Source organism: Vulpes lagopus, chromosome 7 (assembly GCF_018345385.1).
Source record: "Vulpes lagopus strain Blue_001 chromosome 7, ASM1834538v1, whole genome shotgun sequence".
Lineage (NCBI taxonomy): Eukaryota > Metazoa > Chordata > Mammalia > Carnivora > Canidae > Vulpes > Vulpes lagopus.
The window spans coordinates 86375138-86388791 of record NC_054830.1 but is presented as its reverse complement, the minus strand read 5'-3'; the positions used below and the strand labels follow the sequence as shown (position 1 = coordinate 86388791).

Genomic DNA, 13654 nt, shown 5'->3' with positions numbered 1-13654 from the left:
TTATAGGAAAATTAAAATGAAGCCCAATATTGAAGCAAACAAACCAGAAAAAAAAAAAAAAACAATAAAAGAGGAAGTGATTTTCCCCAGATAAATGGCAAGGCAGGGATTTAAAGCTATAATAAATTGCAAATTTAGGGGAGCCTGGGTGGCTCCGTCAGTTAAGCGTCTATTGGCTCTGGTCATGATCTCAGTGTCCTTGGGTCCAGCACCAAGAGGGGCTCCATGCTCAGCGGGAGTCTGCTTATCCCTATCCCTCTGCCCTGCCCCTCACCCCCCCCACCTCTGCTCGGGCTCTCTCTCATGATCTCTCTCCCTGTCTCAAATACATACATACATACATACATACATACATACAAAGATATATACATACATACATATTTGAAAAAGCACATTTAAATTTGGCTTTTAGTTTTATCAAGGTAATATAGCTTCATAGTTTAAAAAGCCATGTAATGCTATACTATAGTAATAACATTCTAATAATAATCACCTGCCTCATCACCTGACTCAATTAGAAGTGAGTCCACTGCTCGGTCCACTGTGCATGTTGTCTCTGCTTAACTAATAGCCTCACTTGCATCCATCCTTGCCTTTACTGTTTGGCATGTATAGACATGTACATGTACTATATATATGTTATGTATTCATGTACAGAATATATATGGCTAGGACAAGATTTGTTAACATTCGAATACGCTTAGCATTTCTATAATCTGCCAATTCCTAAGATTCAAATTCTGAATGAATGTCTTTTTTACTAATTGGGCTTATTTATTTGGTATGTTAAGTTACTCGGAAAGTCCTGTCAAGCCACTAATGATAAACCTAAGGCTTCCTTAATTTTTTAATTTCTCTCATGGGAAAACTTGGAGTATATGCCAAGCTAAAATCAGAAAGGTATGAGGGACAGAAGGAAGGTTTTAGGCAGAGATATTAGGTCAAACTACATTATAAAATATTGGGAAGAAAGTGTGTGGGGGAGAGATATTCAACAAAAAGCTGCAAAGAACCTGTGCTTAAGGGGAATTTAATGGTTTGACATGTGATAAGACTCGAAACATTGCATTGTGAATACCCTGATAAAGGAAGGGAAGTATGAAAATGGTTGCTGTGGTTCATAAATCTGATCACCCTAAGTCATCTTGAGAGAGCAAAATGAATATTGGAATTTCTCTTTAATTAATAATCATCCTCTAATCTGTGTTTCTTTGAATGACACTCTGCACAAAACTGGGTCAAAATAGGTAATTTACAGCCTTCTGCATTTGTGATGCTCAAAACTAAACACAATGCTCCCAGGGTGAAAATATTAAATAGCCCTGACATGAAAATAAAAGCTACATCCTATTTTCAAATACACAGGAAGGACAAAAGGAAATTAGATTCAGAATCTGTAATAAAAAGGAAATTAGGGTTTTTTTTGTAGCCTTTCATCTGTATTTAAAAAAAATGAGTCTATTCTTAATATTTAGCCTCTGGACTGTTGTTGCTCTCTGCTAAGGAGATAAACATATACTCATATTTTCAGTTGATCTTCTCTTTCCTCACTGGTACTTCTGATGGTTTAGGCTGCAAGTCATTAAACCCAAGTCATCCCAGCTAAATGAAATGTTTAAATGATACTTTTTGACCACCCCTACATACATTCTAAAAAATAATATGTGTGTATACAAGTATATACTATGGCAATGAGTTGATTTTAATCTATTTATTATTTCTCTATTCCTGTAGCAGAGTTTGCAAAATCAGAACAAGAGAATTCAGCTCAAAATCCAATAATATTTGTTTTCTTTCTGGTCACCTTCAGGATTTTAATTTTTTTTTCTGGGGCTTCTACAAATGTCAGTGGAATTCAGTGAGCTGGAAGAGAGGTAGAGATTCAGTGTTCTTGACAAGGTTTAGAGTCAAAATAAACTGCACAATATTTATTTAGAACCTTATAAATATAGTAAAAATACAAAGAAATTGTAGCCATAAGCTCTACTCTTATGGAATTCATAATGTAATTAAGGAAGTAAGATGATTTGAGAAGTGCCTAACAGTAGAAGAGAAGAATAACAATTTTAGTCAACAGGATGGTATCAAATGCAGTGTTTCAGAAATAGTTTCCATTCCAAACAAAAGACCTTCCTAATGTGACTATGGGCCCTATTTCATGACTAGTGAACTAAATGACTTAAAACAGTTGCTTAACCGTTGTGGGTCTGAATTTCATTATCTGAAGAAAAAAAATGACTAAAATGAATAATAGTTGAACTATTTTTTAGACCTAAAAATCTGTAACTGTGACTCCTTTTCATGAGAAGTCCATGAATATACCTAGAGAGGCTAAAGCAAGCCATCAGAAAAGCCTACATACAGTAAGTGACAGAGTGTCCATGGAATATTGTAGAAATAGATTGGGTGTCAGAAACAGGTTCAAAAGTGGGGTACTTCAATTAAATATTTAAGTATTTCCTGGAGGTGGTTTTGGAGTCATCAATAACTTATTTTTCTTTTTTTATTTCTCCTTAATTACTATACTTTCACAAGATTAGAGGTAATTAAGTTTTACCATTTATCTGTGGAATCCAGTGTAGGGACCATAATTTCATTTCAACCAATAATGTTTAAAACCCTTGCAGATGAGAACGCTTGCACAGAGCTGCACTCCCCTTTCATCCAAGTGCGTCTATGTGTAAGTTTGGTTTCGAATCTTGCTAGCTCAGAGGCCAAATTAAAAATTTTTAGTGCCATCTTGTCCTGCTTGGACTATGACATACCTGGTAATTTCTGAGACTGAATTGGAAATGTCATTTTCTTCAATGGATCAGAACAGGTTCCTGCCCTATAGAAAGTCTAAGTTTAACATATTTACATACTTCCCAGAATGTGTGTTAAAATGAATCTTGCCTGTGAAGCCGGCAAACTTCTCTTCCTTATGTCATCAATCCAGTGGACTTTGCAGTATCTGTTGCCTCTCTCATGGAGACTAAATAAAATGGGATCTTTTTACTTAGATCTCTTCCCTTTGAGTTCACCAAGAGTTCTAGGCCCAAGAGGTTGCTGTTGGATACATATTGGTGACCTGGTGTGAGATCACAGGCCAGTCTATTTGAGGGAAGGCTGACTGTTCCTCCTTCCTTCCTGACACATGGACAATACATACGCAACACTACAGATCTCACCAAGAGGAGGGGGCTCTAGGTCCATCCCCTTATATTGCTCTTCCACTCTGCCCTTCAGGTTTCCTAACATTTTACTGCTATGAAAGAATGGTTTCCAGCCTTTCCTCAATGTTTTCTCTCTCCCATCAATCTGCAGTCTCTCCTCTGTCTGTCAGGCTTCACATCACCATGAATGAAGGGACTCTGCACACAAAGGCACAGACAATGCTAGTTTCTGTATGAGCAAGATTTGAAAGTTGGCACCAAACCTCTCCTTGGAAGCAGTGACTCCTTTATTGCTATTATTTCTCTTCTTTTTATAGCAACCAATCAAATTGCTTATTTCCCTCACCCTGGTGCTATTTATCAAAATCTTTTATTTAGGAAAAAAAAAGTAGATTCAGTTTGTTACAAGATGTCACATTTTGATGGGCAGTCCCAGGTTATCCATATTTTCATATGGAACAAATTTACCATATAATGAATACATCTCTGATGTTGAAACATTAAAGATCAAGTCCATGAGAGAAGTTTAATTCAGAGAAGTAGAGATGCTGCCTACCTCTAATAATAACGTTTTACAATAATAGTCATGAAACAAAGTAATAATGGCAACTATCTCTTTACTACGTTCTTACAATATGCCAATGTAATTTGTAAATACGTCATCTCATTTATTCCCCAACAGCCTTATGAGATAAGGACTCTTTTTTCTCTCATTTTACAACGAGGGAAATCAAGTATTAGAGATGCTAATAAGTTCACTCAACACACAAATAGTAGATGAGTAAACAGAATTCAAATTCAGGCAATCTGATTCTAGAGCCTAACTTCTCAACCACTACTTACTGCCTCTGAGTAAGTATTATAATTAAATAGATTGATGGCTGAGATAATATAGGACTATTTTAATTTAGGTTAGTTAAATTAAATTAGATCAGCAGACAGACACTAAAGTCCCTTCCCAATTATCACAGTTAAGTTTCTGAAAGCACACCTCTGGTAGCAGAATTTCTACTGAGGACCTCAGGACCTTACTTTTTTTTAATGAGTTAGGGGAAATCAAGGATAGTAAAGGAATACTTGAGAAAGCCCTTTTAAAATAAGTATTCTGAAAGTAAATAAATATTTTAAAAATAAGGATACCAGTGTTCGTTAAAATGGAACAATAAAATAGCCCTACAAGTTAAAACAATATTATCTACCTTAATATAAGGGGTATTCTACTATCAAATTTCCATTCACTAACTCTTGCTCAGTCTCTGCTTCTCATGAAATTTGCTTCAATCTACCACTGTTGTTCTTACAAAGGGCCATTCATATGCATCTGTAATGCCTTGTTCATAGTGTAATACACTTGTTCTTCAGAAAGTCTTAAGATTGCTAACAAGGTAAAAAGAACTATACACTAGAATTTTGAGGAAGAGTAGCTGATATTATAGAGTACTGTATATAGATATATTTCTAAACTACACAATGATAATCTACATATAATAATACATATCACAAAACAGTGAAAGGCATTACACAATGCATCATTATGTAGAAAGGAGTCTTTTCCTTATTATCACATTGATGATTTCCTTTTTGCCCCAATTATTTGGGAGTAGATATATTTGAAAGCCTATTAGGCTAAGCAACATTGTGGAAACACTGTTCCTTTATCAAATACAGCAAGCTAAATTGAAAACCTGTGATAAGAGGTGAAAGTTTGTTACCTGAAACAGTGAGAAAGGTTGGAAGATGTAGGATTAAGGATACGGTGAGAGTGAGCCAAACAAAGTATAAACAATGGAATATCAGATGGCAGGGTTTATATACGATATGGAAGTAATAAGTATTTACCGGAAAAAACCATAATGGTAAATGGATGGATTAATGGATTCGTGGGTGAATGGATAAATGGATGGATGAGGTAGAAAAATACTGAATATTTCTGACTTTATAATTTTGACAAGGATTTAATCAGGAATAATATTTGATTGCTATATTGCATTCTGTTACAATCTGTTAGACTTTTCCATCCATGAGTATGAAAAATAAAAACATAATGTCCTCTAATCACTATCTGTGAGAAGCTAAGGATATATTTTGTTCTGCTTCTTTTATACTGTTTCATATTAACAAGACGTTTTAAAACATCATGAAAAGTACCAACCTTGAAAGCTGCATTTTGTTTTTCTCTTCTCACCTAAAAAAAATGAAAAAGACAAGAAAAAAAAGGAAATTTAAGTGAAAGCCAATTAAGGCAGCACGGCAGTAAGAAGAGATTTTTAAAAAAACTTTTACCCATTTTCCCTTGACAAAGGAGATACATTTAACTGTGAAGACAGAAATACTCTGATAAAACTTTTTCTCCCCCAAATAGTTTTTTAAATATTTTGTGTTTTTTGTACTTCATAATAGTTTGCTTTTTAAAATTTTGGGAGGCAAAGCAATTATTAATGACAATGAGAAAAAACTACAGAAGGAATGCTTAATAAAAATGATAAAACTAAATTGCATATAAGAAGAAAATATACAGGCAGCAATTAATCAACCCATGGAAATGTGCCATCTTGATAAGATTTTTTGATAAATTCAGACAAAAGTATATGAAGAGGCTATTATAATTTATTCTCAGGTTCTGTATTTCTATTCTTGAATGCTGATCAGAACACAGGCTTTTGCTTCTTCTCTCTCTTTGCTCCCCCAATAATCTGTTTTCCCTTATGGACCAAGTGATTATTGTGTTGTTTATAATAACTGTTCTACATTCCTTATGGAAATTGTAATTATGATGCTGAATATTCAAACTGCAAGCCACTTTTCTCAGGGAAATTGTAATTATGATAATGCAGTATTTACCCAACCAATGTTTTCTAGTCATTGTTCTCTTTCAGGAATGAGGAGGTGAGAGAAAAGCACTGAAATAAAACATCCTGATGGGATCACACATATGTATTCTGGAAAAGCTTAATAATAATCATAACAATAACCAATAATTGCTATAGGGGAGGCATGGTACAATCAGGCTGACATGTATAGGACATACATGTGTATTGCATGCAGGTGTATATAAATTACATATGTTTCTCAACCTTCATACCAAGCCCATGAGGCTTATATTACTATGCCAATTTTATAAGGCTCAGGAATATTGAATAATTTGCCTAATATCACACAGGTAATAAATAGTAGAGTAAGGTTTAAACCCAGGTCTGTCAGATTTGAAAGTCTATTTATGAGTTCATTGTCAAAAGCCTTCGTTTCACTCACTGGTATCCATGTACATTGGTGAAGTGATTCCCTGGAAGTCTTTTCCAAAACCAGTGTTTTTTAGTCTTTGTGAAGTATAGTCTGCTTCCTGGCAGACAGATCCCGGCTACAACCCCTACTCTTAAAAAGTGGAATTTCTACCCTCACCTCGAGAATGGAATACGCCTCTGTGCAGAGTGAAATTCAATGTCATCTTTTTGAAGGGCAATTTGGCATTATTCATTAAGATTAAAATTTTCCATGCCCTCTGATCCAACAGTTACACTTCCAGAATTTATGCTAAAGGTATACGAGTAGTCAATACAGCATGGCTTTAAATAGTTAAAACCTGGGCAGCCCCAGTGGCTCAGCGGTTTAGCACCACTTTAAGCCCAGGGCCTGATCCTGGAGACCCGGGATGGAGTCCCTCATCAGGTTTTCTGTATGGAGCCTGCTTCTCCCTCTGCCTGTGTCTCTGCCTCTCTCCCTCTCTCTGTGTCTCTCATGAATAAATAGAAATTGTTTTATAAATAAAATCTTAAAAAAATAGTTAAAACCTATAGAAGCAGCCTGAATGTCCATCAAATAGTTTGTGGTACAATAAAATACAATAGGATATTAAAGTTATTAAAAAGCAGGGTTCACATTAAGTGTTCTGGAAAAATGCCCACAAAATACCGTTAAAACAGCAAGTTGTGAAACAGTATATATAATATGATTTTACTTCTGTTAAATATATACATTTATTCATGTAGTAATATCTGATTTTGCAAAGAACAAAATCTAGAGGAAAAGACACCAAATACTTAGTCATTCTCTTTTAGTAATAAGTTGAAGAGGGAACTTTCCCCCATGATTAATGAATTCTCAGTGCTTGAAATGTTTAATAGTGAACACACAGTTTTTTGATAAGCATAAAACAAATTTTTAAAAATAAAAAAGAATCAAGTACACCCCAAAAAACCCACAAAAATTATATTATTTCAAAAAGAAAGCCAACAAAACAAAGTAAAATCCAACGTCAATCACTGAAACATCTTAGTAAGTGATCCCCTAGGCAAAATAGGAACTAGATCTCTCTTAACTCATCTCATCTACCTGCCTTACTTCCACTTTGCCAGATCTCTACAGGGCCCCAAGCAAGGATGGAAACTCACTAGAAATCAGCAGAAATCGTTTAGGATTTTTCCAATATTAATAAGCAGTGACTGATACAAGTACATTTTGGGCATGTTTTTAAATCCCATAATTGCAAGATAGGTATTTTACTTTCAGTTTTATAAATGAGGAAAATTAAGATGACTGAAATAATTTATTTACTCAAATGTTCCAGGTTGGCCTGTGTTCTCTTTTTTCTTTTTTTAACTTGGCATATTGACCAGCCTTACTCAAAAAAGAAAATAAGATTAAAAGGAAGCTCAAAAACTAAATCAAAAGAGGGCATAAAAGGCAGGAACAAAAATATATAATTAGTGATTTTTTTTAACATACTACATAGAAGCAGACTTCTAGCCACTGGCTTACCATCTTATGGAGCCTGAAGACTTCCAAGATCTGTTCTTGGTTCTCCTCTAAGCTTTACTCTATCTTAGGTAACCTGCCCAAGGAGTTGCATTCCCCTCTCACATTCTTTTTTTAAGCCTTAGAACCCTTGTTCTTTTAGTGGAACCCATTTATTTCATATGGGCCACACAATATACAATTCTGCTCTCCTACATATGTAAAGATTGATGAGCTGCCCAATCTGATAACAACAAGGGTCAATGCCGAGCCTCAGTTTCAGCACTAGCCCTCAGGGAGAGCAACCAGCCACTTGATGGAAAGCTGATTATGACCCTGGACCTCTTCTACCTAAGAAGGAACAGTGATCCATTTTTGCTAAAACTGAGGCAAATTCCAAATATAGGTTTTCTTACTTGTCTTCAGGGCTTTGTTCAGCACCATAAACTGAGAACTTATAGAATGTCTGATGCGTCAGTACATGATACTACATAGTATCACCTCAGACCAGTGGAAATACTTTGGACTTCAGCAGTGGGCACATAATCATGGAATCTACTTATCATGATATGTATTACATGACCCAGAAGCTGCTGGCCTGACAGTTCAATGCAATCCCTTTTGGCAGTACAACTGAAACACCAGTGTTGAAGGTGATATTTTTCAGTGATGGGGTGTCATTTAAAGGATCCAAGAAATATTCCAAATCAAGACCATTCTTTGATACTGCATCCCCAATAGAACGAATGAATACATGGATCTAGGAGCCAAGGGGAGGAAGTAGAAGTGGTTGAACTTAGCATCACTCCCAGTGGCCCACGTGGGGAATTTGTGCTTCCTCTGTGGATCCAGAGATCCTGATTCTTAGAGAGAGAATGTCTCTCTGAGAGGACACAGTAGGAGTCTCATTAAACTTTAATGTATATTTTGTATCCAATCACTTGGGCATCCTGTGCCAGCTGACTGGCAACAAGAAGAGTCACCATACTGGCAGAGTAACTGACTGATTATCAGGAAAAATTAGAGCTGCTGTCCTATAACAGGGGCAAGGAAGAATTTCTGGTATGCAAGTGGTTCATAGAGAATTTCTTAGGATTTTCTTGCCTGTTTTTGATAGTAAATGGACAAGTACAGGAGCCATCACCTAAGAAAGGAATGGTGCGGAGAGGTTCAGATTCCTCAGTAATGATCTGTGCCAGGCCACAAGGTAAGCCACATCTATCAGTAGAGGAGCAGGCAGAGGAAGAAGGAATTCTAGAATGGGTAGTAGAAAATAGTAGACAATAGGAAGTTAATAAGTATCAGTACTGTTGTGGCCTTGAGACTGGATGCACCAGCAGGGCTGTAGTCTCCACTAATCTTCCTCTTGGAGGCTTTCTCAAAAAAGGTGACCTAGTAAGGAATCCTGGAGAAGCTTATTCCCGATGGAATAAACTCATTATAGGAAGGAAGAAGAGCCAAATGTCACAAGAAGTAGACCTAGTAGATGTATAAGACATCACCCATATACACCCCTTTAGGACAAGGGAGAAATTTCCCCAGCAGCCTCAAGTGTTGGCTTCCAATGGCTCACAGCTGACTCCCCTGGAGATTTTTTTCCTACCAAGGGGAACTGACTCACCCCAATCATTCCCCATTCCACAGGCAGCTCACATCCAATGACTCATCAGTAAAGGAGTACAAAGGCCAAGTCCCTTTATCTCTATCTGGGACACCTCCAACAAGATAGATTCCCAGTACAATCCTGAACAAACTTCCTGCATAAAAACTTCCATCTCTGGAATGCCTGGGTAGCTCAGGGGTTGAATGTCTGCCTTTGGCTCAGGGCGTGATCCCTGGTTTCAGGGATCGAGTCCTGCATCAGGCTCCTTATAGGGAAAGAAAGGCGTTTCCCTCTGCCTATGTCTCTGCCTCTCTCGCTGTGTCTCTCATGAATAAACAAAACAATAACAACAGAAAAACTTCCCATCTCAGAGTCTCTCTCTTAGGAAAATTGGCCTAAAGCAGGATTACAAAACTCAGAAGACATGGCACTGAACACAGATACAACTGCCTGTAAAGCCTGTATCATATCCATAATATCTTCCTGTGTCCCATAAAGAACAGCTTAGGGGCACCTGGGTGGCTCATTTGGTTTAGCATCCAACTTTTGATTTCCGCTCAGGTAGTGATCTCAGGGTTGTGAATTGAACCCCAGGTTGGGCAGGCTCTGTAGGTAGTCTGCATGAGATTCTCTCTCTCTCTCTCTCTCTCTCTCCTCTCTCTCTTCTTTCTCCCTCTGCTCCTTTTCCCACTCATGCTATCTCAAATAAGTAAATAAATAAATCTTTAAAAAGGCTTAATTTAATTGTCAACATATATTTGTTTAGGCAGTAAACACAGTCAATAATGTTATGTTTAAGCTTTAAGTCAGAAAGCATTCTTCAGTGTTACACAGTATCTACAATTATGCTGCCATTCGAACATTAAACTAATGTATTTATTCCTCTTGAAATCCAAACTGAGATAAATTAAGAGACAAATATACACATACATACTAATTCATATTGTATTAAAATACATGTACATACATAATGCATATACATATGTATATCTATACCTATACCTATATCTATGTTATAAAACATGTCTCAAGACTAATTTCAAGGTTAATTTGGCCAAAATCTCTAGTTTTGTTAAGCTATTTTCAAAGAACAATATGATCCCTTTATTTTTTAATATTTTATTTATTTATTCATAAGAGACACACACAGAGACAGAGAGAGAGAGAGAGGGAGAGAGAGAGAGAGAGGCAGAGACATAGGCAGAGGGATAAGCAGGCTCCATTCAGGGAGCTCGACGGGGGACTCGATCCCAGGACTCCAGGATCACGCCATAGGCCGAAGGCAGATGCTCAACCGCTGAGCCACCCGGGGATCCCCCAATATGATACCTTTAATCATGCCATTTTTCTAGGAAAAAATTCAGACTTCTCTGTTTCAGAAACCTTAAAAGATTTGGTAGGGGCTTACATTTTCTACCATAAATGTACAGATTTTATCAGGCATTAAATGTAGTCAGAACAATTTACAGTCCAGCAAAATGTTATTTCAGGCAGCCTTTGTAATCAGAACAAGAAGTTTCCTAATTCTATGCAGTTTTGAGAGAATGCAGTTAGGATTTTACAGCCAGTGAACAGTGCAACTCAGTGGTCACCATATCTCTATAGTCTCTTCTGAAAATTGTTGGATTTCTTTGCTCTGTTCCTAAAGAAATTCCACATCACCAATTCCTTTTTCTCACTTACTAACTCTTAATACTGGATCAAATCATTATACTCTTCTGTCTAAATATATGTGGCATCATTGACACGGATTTATTCATGTCATCAGGCCATTATAGCTCATTAAGGGCTCCACATGATAAATAAACACAAGCTGTTATTATATATTCCTCTGATAGAAAATTTCTGAAAGTTATAAAATAATTTTACTTGTCTTAAGTTGGAGGATACTTATTTCTTTGGGATCTAAGTTTGAGAAACTCTCAAACATCAGAGGGATGCAAAAAGTTTCAACTTGTGATAACTGGGATAAGAACCTCCCCAAAGAAGCTGCATTATATATCCCAAGGAACACAGGAAACATTTCAAATGAAGCAGGAAGCTAATGAACTGGCCTTTTTACTAAGAGGCAGCAGTTTTATACAGTATATTCCAGTCAGTGGGCTTTAAGTTAAAGACATCCAGACTTCCAGAAACACCTTTACTACTACTGTTCACCTAATGAATGATAATTCTGTACAACTGTACAACCAGGAATTCTAAATTTGTTCTGGGGTCATTCATTATTCTTAAGCAAAGCCATTAACATGTAAACCTGTAACCTTCAGAAAGACAGCAGCATAGATTTACATCAGTTCATTAATCATTATAATTAGGGTTGTGGAAGATACAAAGATGTTCACAACTTACTCACAAGGAGCTTACCTTGACTTATAATGCCAGTACATCTGGCATTTTCTCAAAACTACATCGGTAACTGGCTCCTCAGTTCCTAGTGAGTAATATGTCTGGGTTCAGGGAAGGGAGCCCATTTTTGCCCACAACACCCAGAACTAGTATAGTTGAGTGACTGTCAGTATAGATAGCAACATGTTACACTACATTTAACATCACAGTGGTACCTATGAAAATGCAGACCAACAGATAAAGACATGCAGATAAAGGCATGGGGTTGATTTTGTAACCCTAGGGTCTCTCCAGGACAGAGAATATCAGTGGAAAATGATGTTGTAAGAATTTAATCTTGATACATTTTTTTAAAAGAATATTTACAATTATTTGATTTTAAACTACACGGGAGAGAGGTTGGGGAAATGTCTTAATTTGTAGGGTGAATTCTAAAGAAACTGGTAGCAGGCTGGAGCCAAAGAAATGGTTTGGAGATAAGGAGTCAGTTTACAAGAATTGCTGAGGTGGCACTTGCAGGAATGTAAAGGCAGGTTTGTTTTCTGTTTGTCTGCTCTGGTCCTATTGACAGAAATGGCAAATACAGTCCAAGTTAACTAATGTGAAATCATGCCTTCCTACCAGTCTGGAAGAGCAGAGCATTATGGTTATAAAAGCACTGAATAAGGAAATTAGGATGCCAGGGTTTAGTCTATACTCTGTCTCCAAATAGTTATCTGCTTATGGGCAACATTTTTCCTCAACCTGAGGTACAAGCTAAGTCTCAAGAGACAAGCTAAGCAAAGGAAAGGTGTACATCTTGACGTAGTCTAAATAAAAGACAGCTGGTATGGTGTATTCAAGCCAGCATCCCTGAAGGGGAACCAAAAGGAATATTCAGAAAGACAAAACCTAAACAGAAAGACAAAGAAGGAATAGAATCAAAATATGTACCAGAACCAAATGTCAGGGGACATATGGAAAACTGGATTAAACCCACAATGGGAGTATGTTTGGATATATGAAGTAGATCCTACAGGGATCATATGACAGCAAGAAATGTGGATTTGTGTTGATTGTTCAGAAATCACATGGTGCCTTTGTGGCCTGATATCAAGGAGGACTGCAAGCCCTGCACAAAAGGTATGTCTCTCTCTTTCACATGGTAAATGGCACATGGTAAGCACTTAATAGAAAACTTAGAATGAGTGAATGAATGCATGTGTGAATAGATCAGATAAAAGAGATACAACTAAAAAAAAAAAGGATACAACCAAATGGGACAAATATAGCAAATAACTAAGTGATGAACTAAAAATAATAAGATGCATTTCATGAATATCATTGGTTAAGAAGCACTGGCAAGGAATCAGGGAGCCAGAGTGTCATTATAAGTGTCTTATAATTTTTAAACTGATCCTTGATATCATACAGTCTTTTAAAATAAAATAAGAAAGTAATATAATGAAAAACATGAGATTTTTACGTGGCCCTTCTCTACCCTCCCAAAAAAATCCCCAATACTTAACACAGAATCATTTAGACAAGAATATGCAAGAGAAGTATGACTTTTGAATCAACAGGAAATGTGATGTGTCTCTCACACATTTTAGTGCTATCTTAGGCTTTATTATTACACCTGCAACATAAAAAGGAAGGTAGGAAATGAACCTGTTTTACTGTTCTATTGTCATATCAATAGGGAGCATTGCTTCTGTTTTGGAAACCAGATTTTATAAGATCCATAGACAAATGGAACATAATCTAGGAGAAAGGCTAAGTTAGTGAAGAAATTCAAAATAATATAAGGAATGGCTGAGGGAACTGAACATGATCAGAG

At 36.5% G+C, this 13654-nt stretch overlaps 1 protein-coding gene across 3 annotated transcripts in view; it reads right to left on the bottom strand.

Annotated features, from left to right (window-relative positions):
* Window positions 1-13654, bottom strand: part of LINGO2 (leucine rich repeat and Ig domain containing 2) — a 1121960-nt gene that overhangs the window by 376653 nt on the left and 731653 nt on the right. For all 3 annotated transcript variants that reach the window (XM_041760400.1, XM_041760402.1, XM_041760401.1), the window contains one exon: window positions 5308-5340. The gene's annotated coding sequence lies outside the window, so the exon portion shown is untranslated. The remainder of the gene's footprint in view (window positions 1-5307; window positions 5341-13654) is intronic.